Here is a 20,175-nt window from a genome sequence, read left to right on the forward strand (position 1 = left end):
TTTATATTGGAGTATCACTGATTGACAATGTTGTGTTAGTTTCAGGTGTACAGCGAAGTGATTCAGTTATACAAATATTTACATATATCTGTTCTTTTTCAAATTCTTTTTCCATTTAGGTTATTACACAATATTGAGCAGAGTTCCCTGTGCTATACAGTAGGTCCTTGTTGGTTATCTATTTTAAATATAGCAGTATGTACAGGTCAATCTCAAACTCCCAAGCTATCCCTCCCCTCACCCTTCTACCCGGTAACCATAAATTTGTTCTCTAAGTCTGTTTCTGTTTTGTAAATAAGTTCATTTGTATCATTTTTTTTAGATTCCGCATGTAAGTGATATCATATGATATTTGTCTTTCTCTGTCTGACTTACTTCACTTAGTATGATAATCTCCAGGTCCATCCATGTTGTTGCAAATGGCATTATTTCATTCTTTTTACTGGCTGAGTAATATTCCACTGTATATAGGTACCACATCTTCTTTATCCATCGTCTCTTGGTGGACATTTAGCCTGCTTCCATGTTCTGGCTATTGTAAACAGTGCTGAGATGAACACCAAGGTGCATGTATCCTTTCGAACCATGTTTTTTTTCCAGATATATGCCCAGGAGTGGGATTGCTGGATTATATAGATCTATTTTTAGTTTTTTAAGGAACCTCCATATTATTCTCCATAGTGGCTGTACCAATTTACATTCCCACCAACAGTTTAGGAGGGTTGCCTTTTCTTCACACTCTCTCCAGCATTTATTGTTTGTAGACTTTTATAATTTTATGTTATTATTTTTTTTATTTTTTTGCAGTACGCAGGCCTCTCACTTCTGTGGCCTCTCCCGTTGCGGAGCACAGGCTCCGGATGCGCAGGCTCAGCGGCCATGGCTCACGGGCCCAGCCGCTCCGCGGCATGTGGGATCTTCCCGGACCGGGGCACGAACCCGTGTCCCCTGCATCGGCAGGCGGACTCCCAACCACTGCGCCACCAGGGAAGCCCGTTTGTAGACTTTTTGATGATGGCCATTCTGACTGGTGCGAGGTGATATCTCTGATTTGCATTTCTCTAATAATTAGCATGGTTGAGCATCTTTTCATGTGCCTCTTGGCCATCTGTATGTCTTCTTTGGAGAAATGTCTATTTAGGTCTTCTGCCCAGGTTTAATTTTTTTAATGCGCCCAGTGTCACCTATAGGCAGAACTGATGGTAATAATGAGTTTCTCCTAAATAACTTGGAAATATAGCTATCCTTCGAGGGTTTAACAAATTTAATTAACACGCAGTATGAGTATCTCCTAGACTCTGGAGATAATGACTTGCTCCAGTTCAATCTGAGCTACCAGCACGTTAAAGAAAATAAACCTTGGGCTTCCCTGGTGGCGCAGTGGTTGAGGGTCCGCCTGCCGATGCAGGGGACACGGGTTTGTGCCCCGGTCCGGGAAGATCCCACATGCCGCGGAGCGGCTGGGCCCGTGAGCCATGGCCGCTGAGCCTGCGCATCCGTAGCCTGTGCCCCGCAACGGGAGGGGCCACAACACTGAGAGGCCCGCGTCCGCAAAAAAAAAAAAAAAGCCTCCCTGACCATGATAACAGCAAAACTTTATTCCAGTTCAAACTGAATTATAATAAACAGTCCACTTATCCAAAAAAGAGGAGGGCTCTTGTTAATTTAATAATTGGTTAATTGAATGTATAATCTGATTAGAATAGATTGTACATAATCTATTAGACTAGGAGAAATCCATTTTACACTACACATCTGATGAACAGAATATTTATTCACATCTGTCTCCAAATTGGTGTGATTTCAAGCGAATGACTTTCCTTCTCTTAGCTTTTCACCTCTCTCTTAGTTCTTAGTTTTTTCATCTACAAATGAAAAAAATAGGAGTATCTATTAGGATACCATATAGGATATCTGTATAGGAGTTCTAAGATTCCTTCCAGTTCTGATATTCTATGACTCTATGATTCTAATCTCTGATAACTCAGAAAGCCCTTTGGGATCTTATAGTACTTTAGAAAAAGTTCATTTTGAACATCATTAATTCAAGCAAACATTTAGCGACTAGTTACCAAGTACCTGTAAATTGCTAGTTCTAGTGCTACGAGTTGGGGACTCAAAGATGGAAAGACATGGTCTTCGCCATCAGGAGCTTATAGTGTAACATGGGGGCTAGATATGTAGCTCAACAATTACAATTTAGTGGGATAACTGCCATAAAAGGCAACATATACAAGGAGCAATGGAAGCTTAATTTCATATTAAGCTCCCATTGATATCACCTCGCACCAGTCAGGGGAGTGATTACGTTTGCCTCAGGGACACAGGAGACATTTCAGAGGAGTTGAGCTGTAGCTTGAAGAATGAATAGGCATTTGCTGAGCAGAAAAAGGGAGCTGGGGGTTGGGATTCTAAGCAGAGGAAAGATCTTGGTAAAGACATTAGGACGTCTGAGCCTATGGAAAATAGCTTATTGAGGCTGGAGCATGAGGTATTTGGAGGCAGAGAGGCTAAAGGTGAGGCTGAACAGGAAATGTTGTCCAATCACAGAGCATCCTGAAATCATGCTAAGAGGTCTGGACTTTATCCTCAAGGTTATAAGGCACAATTTAAGGACTTTAACCTAAAGAGGGAGAGGAACTGATTTTCATTTTAGGAAGAAAATTGATTTGAGGAAATGTAAATGATAGTTTGGAAGGGGCTGAGACTAGAAGCAGGGAGATCCATCAGGAGGCTACTGCAATAGTCCCAATAAGAGAAGATGATCATTTGAACTAAAGCAGTACAATGTTCATAGAGGGAAGAGGTCTGATGGGAGAACTCTATAGGAGGGAAAATCAATAGGGCTTGGTGACTGATTACATGTAGAGAATGAAGGAAAGGGAGAAGTCTAAAATATTACAGTTTTCATTATTTAGGAGTACAGATGTAGAAACTATAGAAGATTGGATTATGTATGTATTAAGCCTGTGCTATTCTGTGGAAATTTATTTTTTTATTGAGGTATAGTTGATGTACAATATTATATAAGTTTCAGGTATACAACATAGTGATTCACAATTTTTTTTCTTTTTCTTTTTTTTTTTTTTTGCGATACGCGGGCCTCTTACTGTTGTGGCCTCTCCCGTTGCGGAGCACAGTCTCCGGACGCGCAGGCTCAGCGGCCATGGCTCACGGGCCCAGCCGCTCCACGGCATGTGGGATCTTCCCGGACCGGGGCAGGAACCCGTGTCCCCTGCATCGGCAGGCGGACTCTCAACCACTGCGCCACCAGGGAAGCCCGTGATTCACAATTTTTAAAGGTTATATTCCATGTATAGTAATTATAAAACATTGGCTAAAATGTTGGAGAGAGTGTGGAGAAAAGGGAACCCTCTTGCACTGTTGGTGGGAATGTAAATTGGTACAGCCTCTATGGAGAACAGTATGGAGGTTCCTTAAAAATCTAAAAATAGAACTACCATACGACCCAGCAATCCCACTACTGGGCATATACCCTGAGAAAACCATAATTCAAAAAGAGTCATGTACCACAATGTTCATTGCAGCACTGTTTACAATAGCCAGGACATGGAAGCAACCTAAGTGTCCATCGACAGAGGAATGGATAAAGAAGATGTGGTACATATATACAATAGAATATTACTCAGCCGTAAAAAGAAACGAAATTGAGTTATTTATAGTGAGGTGGATGGACCTAGAGTCCGTCATACAGAATGAAGTAAGTCAGAAACAGAAAAACAAATACCATATGCTAACACATATATATGGAATCTAAAAAAAAAAAAGAAGTTTCGGAAGAACCTAGGGTCAGGACAGGAATAAAGACGCACACAGAGAGAATGGGCTTGAGGACACAGGGAGGGGGAAGGGTAAGCTGGGACGAAGTGAGAGAGTGGCATGGACTTATATATACTAGCAAATGTAAAATAGATAGCTAGTGGGAAGCAGCCGCATAGCACAGGGAGACCAGCTTGGTGCTTTGTGACCACCTAGAGGGGTGGGATACGGAGGGTGGGAGGGAGACGCAAGAGGTTGGGGATATGGGGATATATGTATACGTATAGCTGATTCACTTTGTTATACAACAGAAACTAACACAACAATGTAAAACAATTATACTTCAATAAAGATGTTAAAAAAATAAATAATAGGACTTCCCCGGTGGCGCAGTGGTTAAGAATTCGCCTACCAATGCAGGGGACACGGGTCCGAGCCCTGGTCCGGGAAGATCCCACATGCCGCGGAGCAACTAAGGCCGCGGGCCACAGCTAGTGAGCCTGCACTGTAGAGCCTGCAAACCACAACTACTGAGCCCACGAGCCACAGCTACTGAAGCCTGCTCGCCTAGAGCCCATGCTCCGCAATAAGAGAAGCCACCGCAATGAGAAGCCCGCGCTCCGCAACGAGGAGTAGCCCCCACTCGCCGCAACTAGAGAAAGCCCACACGCAGCAACGAAGACCCAACGCAGCCAAAAAGAAAAAAAAATTAAAAAAAAAAAAGAAACAAAAAACCCCCTATTCTGTTGCACACGATAGGACCCCTCTTCCTTTAAACTTTGCAGTTGGAACAAAGTCTAAATCTATAAAACAAGACACTCTCAATAAGCACAGTAAGTGCTTAGCAGCTGTGCACAGTTAGGCAAAACCATTTCATTTGTGGAATCTGGCTCTTTTCCCAGAAAACAATGTTTCCGTTTCACAATGTAACAGAACAGGAAGAGTGTGAACTCCTGTTACATGTAGATCCCTTGTGCTCCACTCAGATTTCCACATTTCCATTGTGGTCTGGTGTGAGAGTCCAGCTGTGCGTTGGTGGAGTGACTCATTTTTCCACCAAGATGCATATTTCTTTGAATCCCAGGGGCCATTGATTGGTGTGAAAGAGCAGTCAGCACAGACTTGGTTCCTGGATCCATCATATGACTTAAGAGATATGATTTAGTTTTTTTGCATGGGCTTAAATTGAAAGAGGCAATTCAACTATTCAGATAATTCATGCTCCAAAACCTTTAGTGTTTACAAGTGGTTATTAAGAGCAGCTACTTGATACCACAAGGAAATATAAAGGAAACAGAGGCAAAATTATGTCCTTTGGGTGTTTAATAATCTCATGAAGGAAACAGATGCATAAGAAGTATAAAGATTTCCAAATGAGTAGATGATATCCAGCACAAGCGTAAGTAAAATATATCCATCAATGTTTAGGAGCCCTAGAATAATAGAGTGATCAAAATGGAAAGAGGCTGTCTGGAAACTTTTTTTCTGTAATTTACAAAAAAAAATTTTTTTTAAATTAATTAATTTATTTGTTTATTTTTGGCTGCATTGGGTATTCATTTCTGTACGCAGGCTTTTCTCTAGTTGCGACGAGCGGGGGCTACTCTTCGTTGCGGTGCGCGGGCTTCTCATTGTGGTGGTTTCTCTTGTTGTGGAGCACGCACAGGCTTAGCAGTTGTGGCTCACGGGCTTCAGCAGTTGTGGCTCACGGGCTCTAGAGCGCAGGCTCAGTAGTTGTGGCACACAGGCTTAGTTGCTCCGCGGCACGTGGAATCTTCCCTGACCAGGGCTCTAACCCGTGTACCCTGCATTGGCAGGCGGATTCTTAACCACTGCGCCTCCAGGGAAGTCCTACAAAATTTTTAAATTATTTAAAATTTACAGAAAAGTTTCTTTTAAGTACAAAAAGATTATTTTTTTCTGAACCATTTGAGAGTAAATTGGCATCCTGATGTTCCATCACCCCCCAAATACTTTAGTGTGAATTTTCTACAAACAAGGACATTCGGATACATAACCACAGTACAACCATCAAAATTAGGAAATTGATATTGATGCATACCACCGTCTGGTTTTCAGCAACCTATCAAATTTCATCATTTGTCCCAGTAGTGTCCTTTATAGCTTAATGATCCAATCTAGGATCACGCTTTGAATTTAGTTGTCACATCTCTTTTGTCTCCTTCAATCACGAGAATAGTTCCTCATTTTCTCTTTGACTTTCATAACATTGATGTTTTTGAAGATTACAGGACAATTATTTTGTACAAGATTATTCAATTTGGGCTTTCTGATTTTTTTTTTTTTTTCATGATTGGATTTTGGATTTTACCTTTGGCAGGAATAGCATGAAAGAGAGGCTGTGCTCTTTTCATTGTATCCTATCAGATGGTACAAAATTTTGATTTGCCTTTTGCTAGTACCGTTAACTTTGATCAGTTAAGGTGATGTCTTTCAGACTTTTCCAGTATAAAGTTACTCTTTTCTTCTTTGTCATGTGTATTTTGTAGCGTGGTATTTTGAGATTAAGTAAATATTCCATAATCCAATTTCTCAAATAGTACCAACTACCAGAACTCACTCTATATGAAATAGTTCGGATAATTCTATAACTGTAAAGAAATTTATTTTGTAAAAGTCTGAAAAAAAGGTAATATCCAGGTCCATATGGTTTTGGTGGAGACTCTACCAAACATATAAAGAAGAATTAACACCAATTCTACATAATCTTTCCCAGAAATTAGAAGAGAATCCTTCCCAACCCATTTTATGAGACCAGTATAACGCTGATATAGAAAACCAGACAGGGACTTCCCTGGTGGTCCAGTGGTTAAAAATCCCCCTTCCAATGCAGGGGACGCGAGTTCAATCCCTGGTCGGGGAACTAAGAGCCCACATGCCGTGGGGTAGCCAAGTCCGCACGCCACAAGTAGAGAGAAACCCACGCTCCACAATGAAGAGTAGCCCCTGGACTTCCCTGGTGGCGCAGTGGTTGAGAATCTGCCTGCTAACGCAGGGGACACAGGTTCGAGCCCTGGTCTGGGAAGATCCCGCATGCCGCGGAGCAACTAGGCCTATGAGCCACAGCTACTGAGCCTGTGCGTCTGGAGCCTGTGCTCCGCAGCAAGAGAGGCCGCGATAGTGAGAGGCCCGCGCACCGCGATGAAGAGTGGCCCTCGCTTGCCACAACTAGAGAAAGCCCTCGCACAGAAACGAAAACCCAACACAGCCAAAAAAGAAAAAAAAAAAAAAAAAAAGAGTAGCCCCCGCTCGTCGCAACTAGAGAAAGCCCGCGTGCAGCAATGAAGACCCAACACAGCCAAATAATTAATTAATTAATTTAAAAAACATGAGAGGGGAGTGGCCAAGATGGCAGAGTAGGAAGACCCTGAGTTCACCTCTTCTCATGGGTGGACCAAAATTATAACGATTTACAGAACAACTATTGATGAGAAAGACCAGAAGACTAGTAGAAAAGATCTTCTACAATTAAAGATATAAAGAAAGAATCACAGTGAGACGGGTAGGAGGGGCAGAGACACAATATAGTCAAGACCCATACACCTGGGTGGGTGACCCACAAATGGGAGGGTAGTTACAATTGCAGAGGTTCTCTCCAAGGAGCGAGGGGTCCAGACCCCACATTGGGCTCCCCAGTCCAGGGTTCCTGCACTGGGAAGATGAGCCCCTGGAACTTTCGGCTTTGAAGACCAACGGGGCTTACTTTTGGGAGAGCCAGAGGACTGTAGGAAATAGAGTCGCCACTCTTAAAGGGTGCACACAAAATCTCACACCCTCCAAGACACAGGGAAGAAGCAGTAATTTGAAAGGAGCTTGGGTAGGAACCACCTGCTGATCCTGGAGAGCCTCCCAGAGAAGCAGGAGGCATCTGTAACTCACCCCGTGGACATAGACACTGGCGGCAGCCATTTTGGGAACTCATTCTCCCATGAGGACCCCAGTGCTGGCAAGATACATTTTGGAATCCTCTCTCTAGCTAATTAGCACTAGAACCTCGACCCAGCCATCAGCGCGTCCACACCAGTACTGGGACAACTCAGACCAAACAGCTAGCCAGAAGAAGACATACAGCCACCCACCAGCAGGCCAGCTTCCTTAAGACCCTCTGACGCCCAGATGCCCCAGGACCCAACCCTGACACCGGTGGGCTGGCACTAGCCCCAGGACCAGCCTCATCCACCAATGAGCAGGCACCAGCCCCAGGACCCCTGGGCCCTGGCCCCACCCACCAGTGGGCCAACACCAACTCTGGGACCCACAGGGCCCTGCAGTCAGAGACCCCAGGACCAGCTCCACACACCAGCAGGCTGACAGTAGCCCAGTACCCCCGGGCTGATGCTCAAAGCTGCTCAAAGAACTCAGGAGGAGGACTTCCCTGATGGTTCAGTGGCTAAGACTCTGAGCTCCCAATGCAGGGGGCACGGGTTTGATCCTGGGTCAGGAGACTAGATCCCACATGCATGCCGTAACTAAGAGTTCACATGCCACAACTAAAGATCCCACACTCAGCAACGAAGATCCCACGTGCTGCAGCTAAGAACTCGCACAGCCAAATAAAACAAAAAGAATTCAGGAGAAGAAAGGATGAACAGAGTGAGAAGTTAGAAATTTTTAACAAAGAGTTAGAAAATATAAAGAAGAACCAACTAGAGATGAAGAAAACAATAACTGAAATTTTAAAAATATGCCAGAAGGAATCAACAGTAGATTAGATGATACAGAGGAATGAATCAGCAAACTGGAAGACAGAGTACTGGAAGTCACTTAAACTGAACAGAAAAAAGAATTTTTAATAAATGAGGGCAGATTAAGAGATCTCTGGGACCATAGCAAGCCTACTAACATTCACATTATAGGGGTCCCAGAAGGAGAAGAGAGAGAAAGGGTCAGAACATATTTGCTCAGCTTACTAATCATCAGGGAAATGCAAAGCAAAAGCACAATGAAATATCATGTCACACCTGTGAGAATGACTATTATCCAAAAGGCAACAGATAACAAGTGTTGGTGAGAATGTGGAGAAAAGAGAACCCTCGTGCACTGCTGGTGGAAATGTAAATGTAAATGCAGCCACCATGGAAAACAGTGTGGAGATTCCTCAAAAAGTTAAAAAATAGGGACTTCCCTGGCTGTCCCGTGGTTAAGACTCCAAGCTTCCACTGCAGGGGGCACAGGATCAATCTCTGGTCAGGGAAATAAGATCCCACATGCCGCGCAGTGTGGCCAAAAAAAAAAAAGAAGGACTACCACACAATCCAGCAATTCCTCTCCTGGATATTTATCTGAAAAAAATGAAAACACTAGTTAGCAAAGATCACACCCCCTACGTTCATTGGAGCATTATTCACAATAGCCGAGATATGGAAGTGCCCATCAATAGATGAATGGATAAAGAAGATGTGAGATATATATATATATATGTCAATCATATTTGATATCTCTATATAGATATATATAGATACATAGCTCAGCCATAAAAAAGAACGAAACCTTGCCTATTTGCCACAGCATGGATGGACATAGAGGGTATTATGCTAAGTGAAATAAGTCAGACAGAGAAAGACAAATACTGTATGATTTCACTGATACGTGGAATCTGAAAAACAAAACAAATGAACAGACATAATATAATGGAAGCAGAGTCACAGATACAGAGAACAAACAGGTGGTTTCCAGAGAGGTGGACGGTATGGGGAGGGAAGAAATCGGTGAAGGAGATTAAGAGGAACAAACTTTCAGTTGCAATATAAATGAGTCACGGCTATGAAATGTAGCGTGGGGAATATAGTCAGTAATGATGTGACATCTTTGTATGGTGACAGATCCTAACTAGACTTATCGTGGTGATGATTTTGAAATATACTAAGCTATCGAACCATTGTGTTGTGTAACAGGAACTAACAGAGTGTTGTAGGTCAGTTATATTTCAAAAACAAACAAACTTATAGAACCACAAAAATAATTTGTGGTTACCAGAGGTGGGGGGGGGTGAAAGGAGGGGGAACTGGATGAAGGCAGTCAAAAGTATAAACTTTCAGTTATAGGATAAATAAGTGCTAGGGATGTAATGTACAACAGGATGAATTTAGTTAACACTGCTGTATGCTATATATGAAAAAAAAAAAAAAAGATTGATCTTTTTGTGACCTTGAAGGAAACAATTTGCAGAGAAGTGGTGGAATCACTACCAATGCAGGCAGAGAACAGACCAGGTTCATAGTCTGTTCACAGGCAAACACGTGCTCATCCTTTAAGACAACTCAAATTTCATCTCCTCTGTAAAGGTTTTTTTTTTTTTTTTTTTTTTTGCGGTACGCGGGCCTCTCACTGTTGTGGCCTCTCCCGTTGCGGAGCACAGTCTCCGGACGCGCAGGCTCAGCGGCCATGGCTCACGGTCCCAGCCGCTCTGCGGCATGTGGGATCTTCCCGGACCGGGGCACGAACCCGTGTCCCCTGCATCGTCAGGCGGACTCTCAACCACTGTGCCACCAGGGAAGGGAAGCCCTCCTCTGTAAAGGTTTCAAAGCATACTTAGTGATACCTTTATCAGTGCATCCATAGGACTATCTATATATTACTAATAAAATCCGTATTGTATTACAGATTATGAGCTCCTTCAGGTTAGGGCCTTGTCCAATTTCCTATATCTAGGCCTGGGTCATATCAAGCACAAAACCTTGTATTGAATGAAAAAATAGAAGAGAGGCATATAGAAGTTGACTGAAAAGCTCCTAAACTTCACTTACTTCGCAGATTTTACTCAAATGCAGTGTTGTCAATAGCTATTCATATTGCCAGAAAATTTTAAGGGCCCAAAGTATATTTTTTTAAACAGGAATAATTGTTCACTTGTATTCAGAATCTCTAAAACTCTAAGCAAAAAGAAACTTGTAATGGAAATACAGCTCAAGGCAATATCCAACTGAAGGTTCCCTCTTGGATAACTTTCTGCTTCCCCTAAAAAAAATTTCTCCTCTGAAGATGACTCCCTTATACATCCTCCCTACAAATTTCCTGCAGGCTTCCTTCCCCACCATTCTCCCTCCTTGAAAATACCACAAAAGCCTGGTAAGCTGCTTTTATAAAACAAAAACAACTGAAGTGTAAAGCATAGCAATCTCCAGCCTTAAAGAAGTACGTGATTGCAAATAACCTGCACCAGTTTGTCACAAGTTAAGATATTCCACAGTATGGAGGTTCCTTAAAAAAACTAAACATAGAACTACCATACGACCCAGCAATCCCACTACCGGGCATATACCCTGAGAAAACCATAATTCAAAAAGAGTCACGTACCACAGTGTTCATTGCAGTGCTATTTACAATAGCCAGGACATGGAAGCAACCCGTGTCCATCGACAGATGAATGGATAAAGAAGATGTGGCACATATATACAATGGAATATTACTCAGCCATAAAAAGAAACGAAATTGAGTTATTTGTAGTGAGGTGGATGGAACTAGAGACTGTCATACAGAGTGAAGTCAGAAAGAGAAAAATAAATACCGTATGCTAACACTTATATATGGAATCTAAAAAAAAAAGTTCTGAAGAACCTCGGGGCAGGACAGGAATAAAGACACAGACGTAGAGAATGGACTTGAGGACATGGAGAGGGGGAAGGGTAAACTGGGACTAAGTGAGAGAGTGGCATGGACATATATACACTACCAAATGTAGAATAGATAGCTAGTGGGAAGCAGCCACATAGCACAAGGAGACCAGCTTGGTGCTTTGTGACCACCTAGAGGGGTGGGATACAGAGGGTGGGAGGGAGACGCAAGAGGTAGGGGATATGGGGATATATGTATACGTATAGCTGATTCACTTTGTGATGCAGCAGAAACTAACACACCATTGTAAAGCAATTATACTCCAGCAAAGATGTTAAAAAAATATAAATAAATGAATAGAAAAGAAATTCCCAGTTTTGCTTTCTTTCTTTCAAAAATATTAAGTGTAGGGGCTTCCTGGTGGGTCAGTGGTTAAAACTCCGCCTGCCAATGCAGGGGACACGGGTTCGAGCCCTGGTCCAGGAAGATCCCACATGCTATGGAGCAACTAAGCCACACGCCATGGAGCAACTAAGCCCGTGTGCCACAGCTACTGAGCCTGCACTCTAGAGCCCACAAGCCACAACTACTGAACCAGCGTGCCACAACTACTGAAGCCCGTGTGCCTAGAGCCCGTGCTCTGCAACAGGAGGAACCACCGCAATGAAGCCCATGCACCCTAAGGAACAGTAGCCCCCGCTTGCCGCAACTAGAGAAAGCCCACGCGCAGCAACGAAGACCCAACGCAGCCAAAAGTAAATAAATAAATAAATTTATGTATTTTTTAAAATTTCATTTATAAAAAAATATATTAAGTGTATATCGAAGCCATGCACCAAGATAAGCAGTGAGAATACAAAAGTTCAAGGTGAATCTATCCCTTGACCATTAAATCAACCGGATTCAATGAACCTACTGGAATTTTCCCATGTATTTCTTTACTACAGATCTCACCTCCTATCTCCAAGTCACTAGAAACTCAATACAGAAGCATTTGCTAGATTCTCCACTTCAGAAATCTTGAGCTAGTTTCTTGTTTACCTGGGCAAATACTTCAGGTCTAATGTCACAGAGAGGTGTCTCTGCTCTCTGACACTCAATCCTTCCCATCTCCAGTTTTCTCAATTTGATTTCTTTAAGAAGTCTCTTTCCATGGCATTCTTTTTTTTTTTTTTTTTGACTCGTGAATTTGTTTTTATTTTTATTGGGCTATAGGGGATGGGTTGGGAAATATCTCTGTAATTTATGCCCTACTAGGGAAATGTCCATTCTGATTTTCCTGGGATAGCTTTCGGAGCTTTTTCTTTTTCTTGGAGCTGCTACTCTTACTGGCAGCAGCCTCTTCAGGTCCATTGCTGAGAGGCTCCTCCTTGGAATAGAATTTCCTCTTTTTCTTGGGGACCCTCTTGTTTCCTGACTCTTCAGGGTCACTATCTGGTTCCTCTTTGGGGAAAGATTTCTTCCTCTTGGTAAGACTTCCACTGCCAGCTGTCTCTTCAAGATCGCTACTAACCAGCTCCTCCTTGGAAAAAGATTTCTTTTTTTGGGGTTTGGAGGAGACAGATGGGTCTTCCATTCCATTCTCCGGAGGAGCCTCCTGGGGCTTTTGCTTTTTCTTCTTTTTGGGTCTTTCACTTGTCTCCTCACATTCCTCCGGGGTCCTACTGCTGTTTTCTGAAGACACCAGGGCAATCGCAGCCAGCCTTTTCTTTTCCTTCTTCAAGCGTTTCTTCTCCTGTTTCTCCAGCTTCCTAGTAATCTCAGCAGCCGCTTCCTCTGCCTGAACCATTGCCTCCTTCATGACATCCAGATTCTTTCGTGGAATCTCTCCAGTCTCATAGAAGGACAGCCGCTCCTCAACTTGTTGTCGAAGCTTCTCCCCAAATACACTGGTAGGTACCTCTGAGAAGCAATCAGTTCGTGAGGCAATACTGCATTTGTTTGCCAGGTATCGGGAGATGCGGCCTCTGTTCTTGGAAGCTGCTCAGCCAATGAAGGTAGAGTGGAAAATGAGTCCATATTTTGGGGTGTTGTCTTCAGGGCTCTGGAAAGTTGGTCCCTGTGCTGGGCCCAGGGAATCACTCAGACACCAGGACTGGCCATCCATGGCATTCTTAACTCCCACAAGTTAAGAGGCTTTTTGCCTCGTGTGGGTCACAAGAGTCTTAAGGGTTGCATAAAATGTCACATGCCTTAGTCTCATTCATATCCCCTCGTGGATGTAATCATTACCAGAGCTAAAGGAAGCTGACATTGCCTGAGCTTCAAAGGGAGCCTCAAGATCTATTATGAATGGATTTTTACTTAAAGACTTTTATTTGAAACATTGACAGGCTTTGCAAGTAAAACCACAGTGTTATGTTGAGGAACTCAGAGTGAAGCTGCAAAAGTAATTAACATGTTTCTGTGGAGACAAACTGCTAATCAGTATTTCAAGAACAATGGTCAAGGTCATGCCGGGTCACCTAAAGGTTGTGCAGGAGAAATCTCTCAACCAACACTCAAATCAGATCTTTGGTAGAATAGTTTAAGAATTAGAGTTCATTTTGATATAAAAGGGAAAAACAAAAAAATTATTTGACGGGACACATATGATCATTACACTGCACTGCTGTCACCTCAATGAATGTAGACAAGCAGAATTAACTTTTATTTATTTATTTTTAATTTTTAAAATAAATTTATTTTATTTATTTATTTTTGGCTGTGTTGGGTCTTCGTTGTTGCGTGTGGGCTTTCTCTAGTTGCAGCAAATTGGGGCTACTCTTTGTTGCAGTGCGCGGGCTTCTCATTGCTGTGGAGCACAGGCTCTAGGCACGCGGGCTTCAGTAGTTGTGGCTCGCAGGCTCTAGAGCACAGGCTCAGTAGCTGTGGCACATGGGCTTCGTTGCTCCTCGGCATGTGGGCTCTTCCTGGACCAGGGGTCGAACCCATGTCTCCTGCATTGGCAGGCAGATTCTTAACCACTGCGCCACCAGGGAAGCCCAGAATTAACTTTTAAATCAAAATTTTAGCTGCTAACTGCTTGCACTATTATGCAGAGCAAAATTTCCTTCCCCAAATTGGTAAGGGAAGTGTACTGGGTTAAATAGTACTCCCCCCAAATTTATGTCCACCTGGAATAGGTGAATATGTCCTTATTTGGAAACAGTATATTTGCAGATATGGGCAAGTTAAGATGAAGTCGTACTGGATTAAGGTGGGCACTGATCCAATGACTGGTGTCCTTATCAGAAGAGGGAAATGTGGATGCAGATACAGACACACAGAAGGAAAAATGCCATGTGAAGTTGAAGGCGGCCATTGGAGTGATGTATCCCTAAGCCAAAGAATGCCAAGGATTTTGCACAACCACCAGAAGCTAGGTAGAGGGAATGAAGGATTCTTCCCTAGAGCCTTTAGAAATATCATGGCCCTGTGGACACCTTGATTTCAGACTGCTGTCCTCCAGAACTATGAGAGAATACATTTCTGTTGTTTTAGGCTACTCGGTTTGTGGTAATGCATATGGCCGTTCTAGGAAATTAATACAGGAAGCGTATGGCAGAAAAAGACATGAGCAAATATGTTTTTCAAAACACTTGGTTTAACTTTAACACTCCCATCTAGGAATCTAAGTTGGATGAGCAAACATGAGGTGACCTTTCACTGGTGGAAATTTAGACAATTGCTGTGCATTCATTCAAACTAAAAAAGGAAGGAAGAAAAAGGAGGAAAAAACCATTTGTTTTAGTCATGTCACTACAGTGACAATTCTTGTAACTTTTTGAGACTCGGTTAGATCATTGCCTCTGTTCTCTCTTTTGTCTTGGTAGTAGAACTGGTTTTTGTAACTATTGTTTAGACATTTTCACAGATGCTAAGAAATAGCTCAGTTTAGACACCCAGAATTGTATTAGAGGCTACGCCTCGTATGGAATTTCTCACGTCTTCTGGGGCTGTGTGGTAACAACCTGTTTATACTGGATCTTGTTGGACATATGCTGTACTTGTTCAAATTACAGAAAAGCGTAAGCACAAGTTATTTCTTCCCTAGAGAAGCATACAGGTAACTCTAGATAAAATCAACATAAATGCCTGATTATTCTGTATCAAAATATTTTAGTCAGTTTTGGGCTAAGTTGATGTATTTGCTGACTGTGATGAAGACAACATCTGAATTTAGTTTGATATTAGTACTATTTCTGTTCTGTTAGCCTTTGCCTCCTCCTCTGAACAAACTTCTATTAATCCCTTAATACCCATCGCAAATGTCACGTCTTCTTAAAGCCTCCTGCAAGGCCAAACAGGATTAGTAACTCTTTTCTCTGGGCTTACATAGACTTCTACTTCAATTGCTGCTATATCATGTATGTTATACCACAGTTAGTTGTTTGTCTGTCTCTCCTGATAGACTGTGAGCTCCTTGCTCCTCTTTGCATTTCCAGTTTCTAACATTATGCCTGGTATAAAGTGTGCACTTAATAGATGTTTGCTGAAGGAATGATGGATTTTTGATGACTGAAAGCTATTTATTAAAGTAGCCATCATTGGGGAATTCCCTGCTGGTCCAGCGGTAAAGCCTTGGCACTTTCACTGCCGTGGATCTGGGTTCGATCCCTGATCGGGGAACTAAGATCCCGCATGCCACAGGATGAGCCCCACCCCCCCAAAAAGTGCTCATCATTGAAGTTAGAGTATTTTCCTTATAGAAATGTTCCAATGTAGAATAACTTTGGGAACTGTACATGGAATACAAGCATCAGCAGTATTAGTGTACTGAACTTGATGACTCTGTAAAAGTTTTCACTGACTTCACACACAGTTTCTGATTGTAGATTCTGCTTGGAAACTTTCCCTCATATCTCTGTCACAAGCATACAAGCATCTGTCACGAACTCTGTTCCCCACAGATAATGAAGTCCATAAAACAAAGGGGACAGAAAAAATGCAGGATGTGATCATATTCCTTTTTGTCTGATAGCTGTGTTCTTTTGTTGATAGTAGATTTCTATTAGGAGGTCCCCGTTTCTTTCAGGATCATCTACCCATTCACTATTCATTCAAGAAATGGTACTTACCATTGAATGAGTAGGCTCAATGCTAGGGGAGAAAAATCAGGTAGAAACTACTGTGTTTGGGGGAATCCCCTGGCAGTCCAGTGGTTAGGACTCTGCTCTTCTACTGCAGGGGGCACGGGTTCGATCCCTGGATGGGGAACTAAGATCCCGCATGGTGAAGGGCACGGCCAAAACAAAACAAAACCAAAAAAACTCAGTGCTCTGTAGTGACCTAAAGGGAAGCAAATCCCAAACAGAGGGGATATATGTATACATATGGCTGATTCACTTTGCTGTACAGCAGAAACTGACACAGCAGTGTAAAGCAACTATACTCCAATTTTAAAAAAAAAAGGAGAACACACTGCCACAAGGACCTCACTACTGACCCTGTACAAACCTTCTAGGCCTCTGTACAAACCTCAGAAGACAGACTTAGGGCAGATTTATTTTTAAGCTTAATATCTATTCTTACTTATTTAAAGTTTTATACTCTCTATACAAATTTTGTTCAAGAGAAAACTCAAGGGCTTCCCTGTGGCACAGTGCTTAAGAATCCACCTGCCAATGCAGGGGACACGGGTTTGGGCCCTGGTCCGGGAAGATCCCACGTGCCGCGGAGCAACAAAGCCTGTGTGCCACAACTACTGAGCCTGTGCTCTAGACGTCGCAAGCCACAACTTCTGAGCCTGCGTGCCTAGAGTCTGTGCTCTGCAGTGAGCCCGTGCTCCACAACAAGAGAAGCCACCTCAATGAGAAGCCTGTGCACCGCAATGAAGAGTAGCCCCCGCTCGCCGCAGCTAGAGAAAGCCCACGTGCAGCAACGAAGACCCAACGCAGCCCAAAATAAATAAATAAATTTAAAAAAAAGAGAAAACTCAACACATAATGTTGACCAATTAGACATTCTTAGACAATTATTAGAAGAAAACATTCAACTGAAAGTGAAATTTTTACAAATTATAGAGTGGTTGCTTGATTTTTCACAATATAAATAGTAGAAATTGTTCTCAGAGATATTTTAATATCCAACTTGTGTTAATTTAGCTTGTGTTAAAGTAAACAATGTTAGATAGAAAAAAAAGGATGGCTTAAACTTGGAGCCTGGGTAACTAGGAAAACAATGATGCCATTAGCAGGATTAAGGATCTCAGAGGAAGAGACAGTTTTTATTCAGTGAGAGCTCTAAGTCTTCAAAACTCGTGTCACCACCTCCCTGTAAACTTTTCTGATGTCCTCAGGCCCAATACTGAGATATAGTGTTTTGTATCTCGACAATAATAATGATGATGATGATGGCTAACAGTTTTTAAATGCAGACTGAGTGCCAAGCGTGTACTAAGTTCCTTTTCTTCCTTACAATAAACATATAAGGCAAGTACTATTATTAACTATTTTATAGAAGAGGAAACTAGGGCTTAGAGAGTCGTAAAGTGAGAGATATTAAATGACAGACCAAGATTTGAATTCGGGTTGGACTCAGAGACAGCACTCTTAGCAGAGTCAGAACAGTGCAGTACTCGAGAGCACAAGAAATGGGGCCTAACTGGCTGAGTCTGAATCCTGCTCTGCTATTCATTAGCTGAGTGACTTTTGGCAGATTAGTGTACCTCAATTTCACCATAACATCTGTTAAATGAAGACAATAATAGTGTCTGCCTCCTAGTACTGTTGTGAGGATTAAATGAGTTCATATTTATAAAGCACTTAGAAGAGTGCCTGGCACATGGGAAGTATTAATCTCATCTCACCTTTCTCTCTCTCTCTCTCTCTCTCATAATTGTTGGAACTTTATTTCTCACTGAGCTGTGAGCTCCTCTAGGGTAGGAAGAGTGTCTGTTTCATTTTACTATCTCCAGCACCTAGCACCATTTCTCCGATATAGCAGACTGCCTCAGCAAACGTTTATTGCCTGAATGGCATTATTCAGGCAGCTTGAAATTCCATTTCTGAGCCTTGGAGGAATGAGGTGGGTAGAAAAATAGGTATGTCTTACACATAGACATTTAAGCCTGACAATAGGCAAGACTTCCAAGGAAGAGAGCATGGAGGGAAAAGAAATAGAACACTGGAGAAAGATTGATGGTGGGAAATGAAAGGAGACAGAAAAGGAGCTCCGAGAGAAGATACTTTCAAGGAAGCCGTGAAAAAAGGGAATTCAAGGGCACCGATATGAGTCCAGATGAAAGGCTGTCTTAAAGGTAAGAGTATGAAAATTTGTGGTTAGCGAGCAGCTGACCCTGAGGTTAAAAAGTAACTTTCTTTTAAGTCTCAAAGGAAGGAAATGAGTCATTGTGTAATAGTTTATAAAACTTGGCAGGCTTTCTAATGTGGAACCCTATCAGCCTTGCGGGGAAAGTTGAGAGAACTAGGGAGCAATTAAGCTCACAGGGAAAGGGAGGGCCTGGGGCTCTCCAAGGTGCTACTTCTCAACAAAATCATAATGAAGTCGTTATATCTTCATTCACAATGTGAGATGAAAAATGCAAATTAAACGTCGGTATTTGCCCTTTATTATTTCCTTTAGGCTGGTAAAGCAAGATTGATGATGTTTTTGCCAGGTAGACATATCTCCGTCATTACATTTGAATCTCAGTAGGGTTCCACCACCCATGAAGTATGAATAACCAGTTTTCTGAGTTTTCCTGATATGGTTCTGGTTATGACAAACAACTTGGGATCCCCACTCTTCCTTAAAAGAAGGGCAAGAAAAGGGAATCGACATCAATAGTTGAGAAAGGCGTTTTTATAAATAATAGGTAGACGTCACTTAACGCGTTTTTAAAAACTTATTCTTTTACAAATTTTGAGGAATAGAAAACTTTTAAGTGGTCAAATGGGCGCACAGGAAGCCATCAAACAAGATTCGAAATTAACTTTCACAACACCTGGTCTAATAAGGTTCCTGACGAGGTCCGAACGCGGGTTGGGAAAGAATTTCCAGACACAAGGCAGAATGTAAGGAAGATAGAATTTATTAGAGGGAAGGGTCACTGCCAGAACAGCGGCCAACTTCCTAATAGCCTGGGAGAGTCAAGCCCCAACATGTGCTATTGATCAGTTTTTATAGCCAGAAAACAAAAGAAATAGTCCGAGGTGAAAATTCCCTTTACTGATTGGTCGAGGCACACATACCTTCCTTCTTAGGGTGGGAGTGGGACAGGGCATATGCCTTTCATTACTTGGGACAGGTCCCGTTGCCCAGGTAGGCATCGCCCAGGTGGTCTCACAAATTTCGTAACCATCGCAACATGGTGAGGAGGGCGATTAGGAGTCCAGTAGGGGGTGTAACGCTGACACTTTTTCACGCAGGGTCGTTCTTTGTCCTTGAAGCACCATTGTCCTTGAAGCACCACAGTTTCTCCCACTGTTAACTGGAGAAAAATAGAACCTGGACAGTTGCTGGAAGGACTGAAGCAAATACCTTTTTAAAGAGGGGTTCTCTATTCTTAAATGAATGAGCCCCCTGATCAAGGCTCCTCTACAGGATCTAGTACCTTTAGCAAGTCGTTCTCCACTCTAGGGCTCAAATTTTCTCCCCTGCATAATAAGGAAAAAGGGTGTGTGTGTGCGCGCGCGCGCAGAGCAGATTGCTCCGCTCGAGCTCCGCTCGAGCTCTCCAGTCATTTCATAATAATTTCTCTCCTTCTTGCTACTTCCCTCGAGGAGGAAGAAGTTGTGAATTAATTCCTCGGGTATGAAAATAAAGAAAGCAGGCAGTCTGGCCTCAAGGATACATATTAGTGAGAAAGGATTCTGAAGGGCTCAAGGACTTAAGGCC

General features: G+C 42.6%; 1 protein-coding gene across 1 annotated transcript in view; it reads left to right on the forward strand.

Annotated features, from left to right (window-relative positions):
* The window catches only part of ATP6V0A1 (ATPase H+ transporting V0 subunit a1), an 85,589-nt gene that overhangs the window by 6,577 nt on the left and 58,837 nt on the right, over positions 1-20,175 (forward strand). The gene's annotated exons all lie outside the window — the stretch shown is intronic.

Source organism: Tursiops truncatus, chromosome 20, assembly GCF_011762595.2.
Source record: "Tursiops truncatus isolate mTurTru1 chromosome 20, mTurTru1.mat.Y, whole genome shotgun sequence".
NCBI lineage: Eukaryota > Metazoa > Chordata > Mammalia > Artiodactyla > Delphinidae > Tursiops > Tursiops truncatus.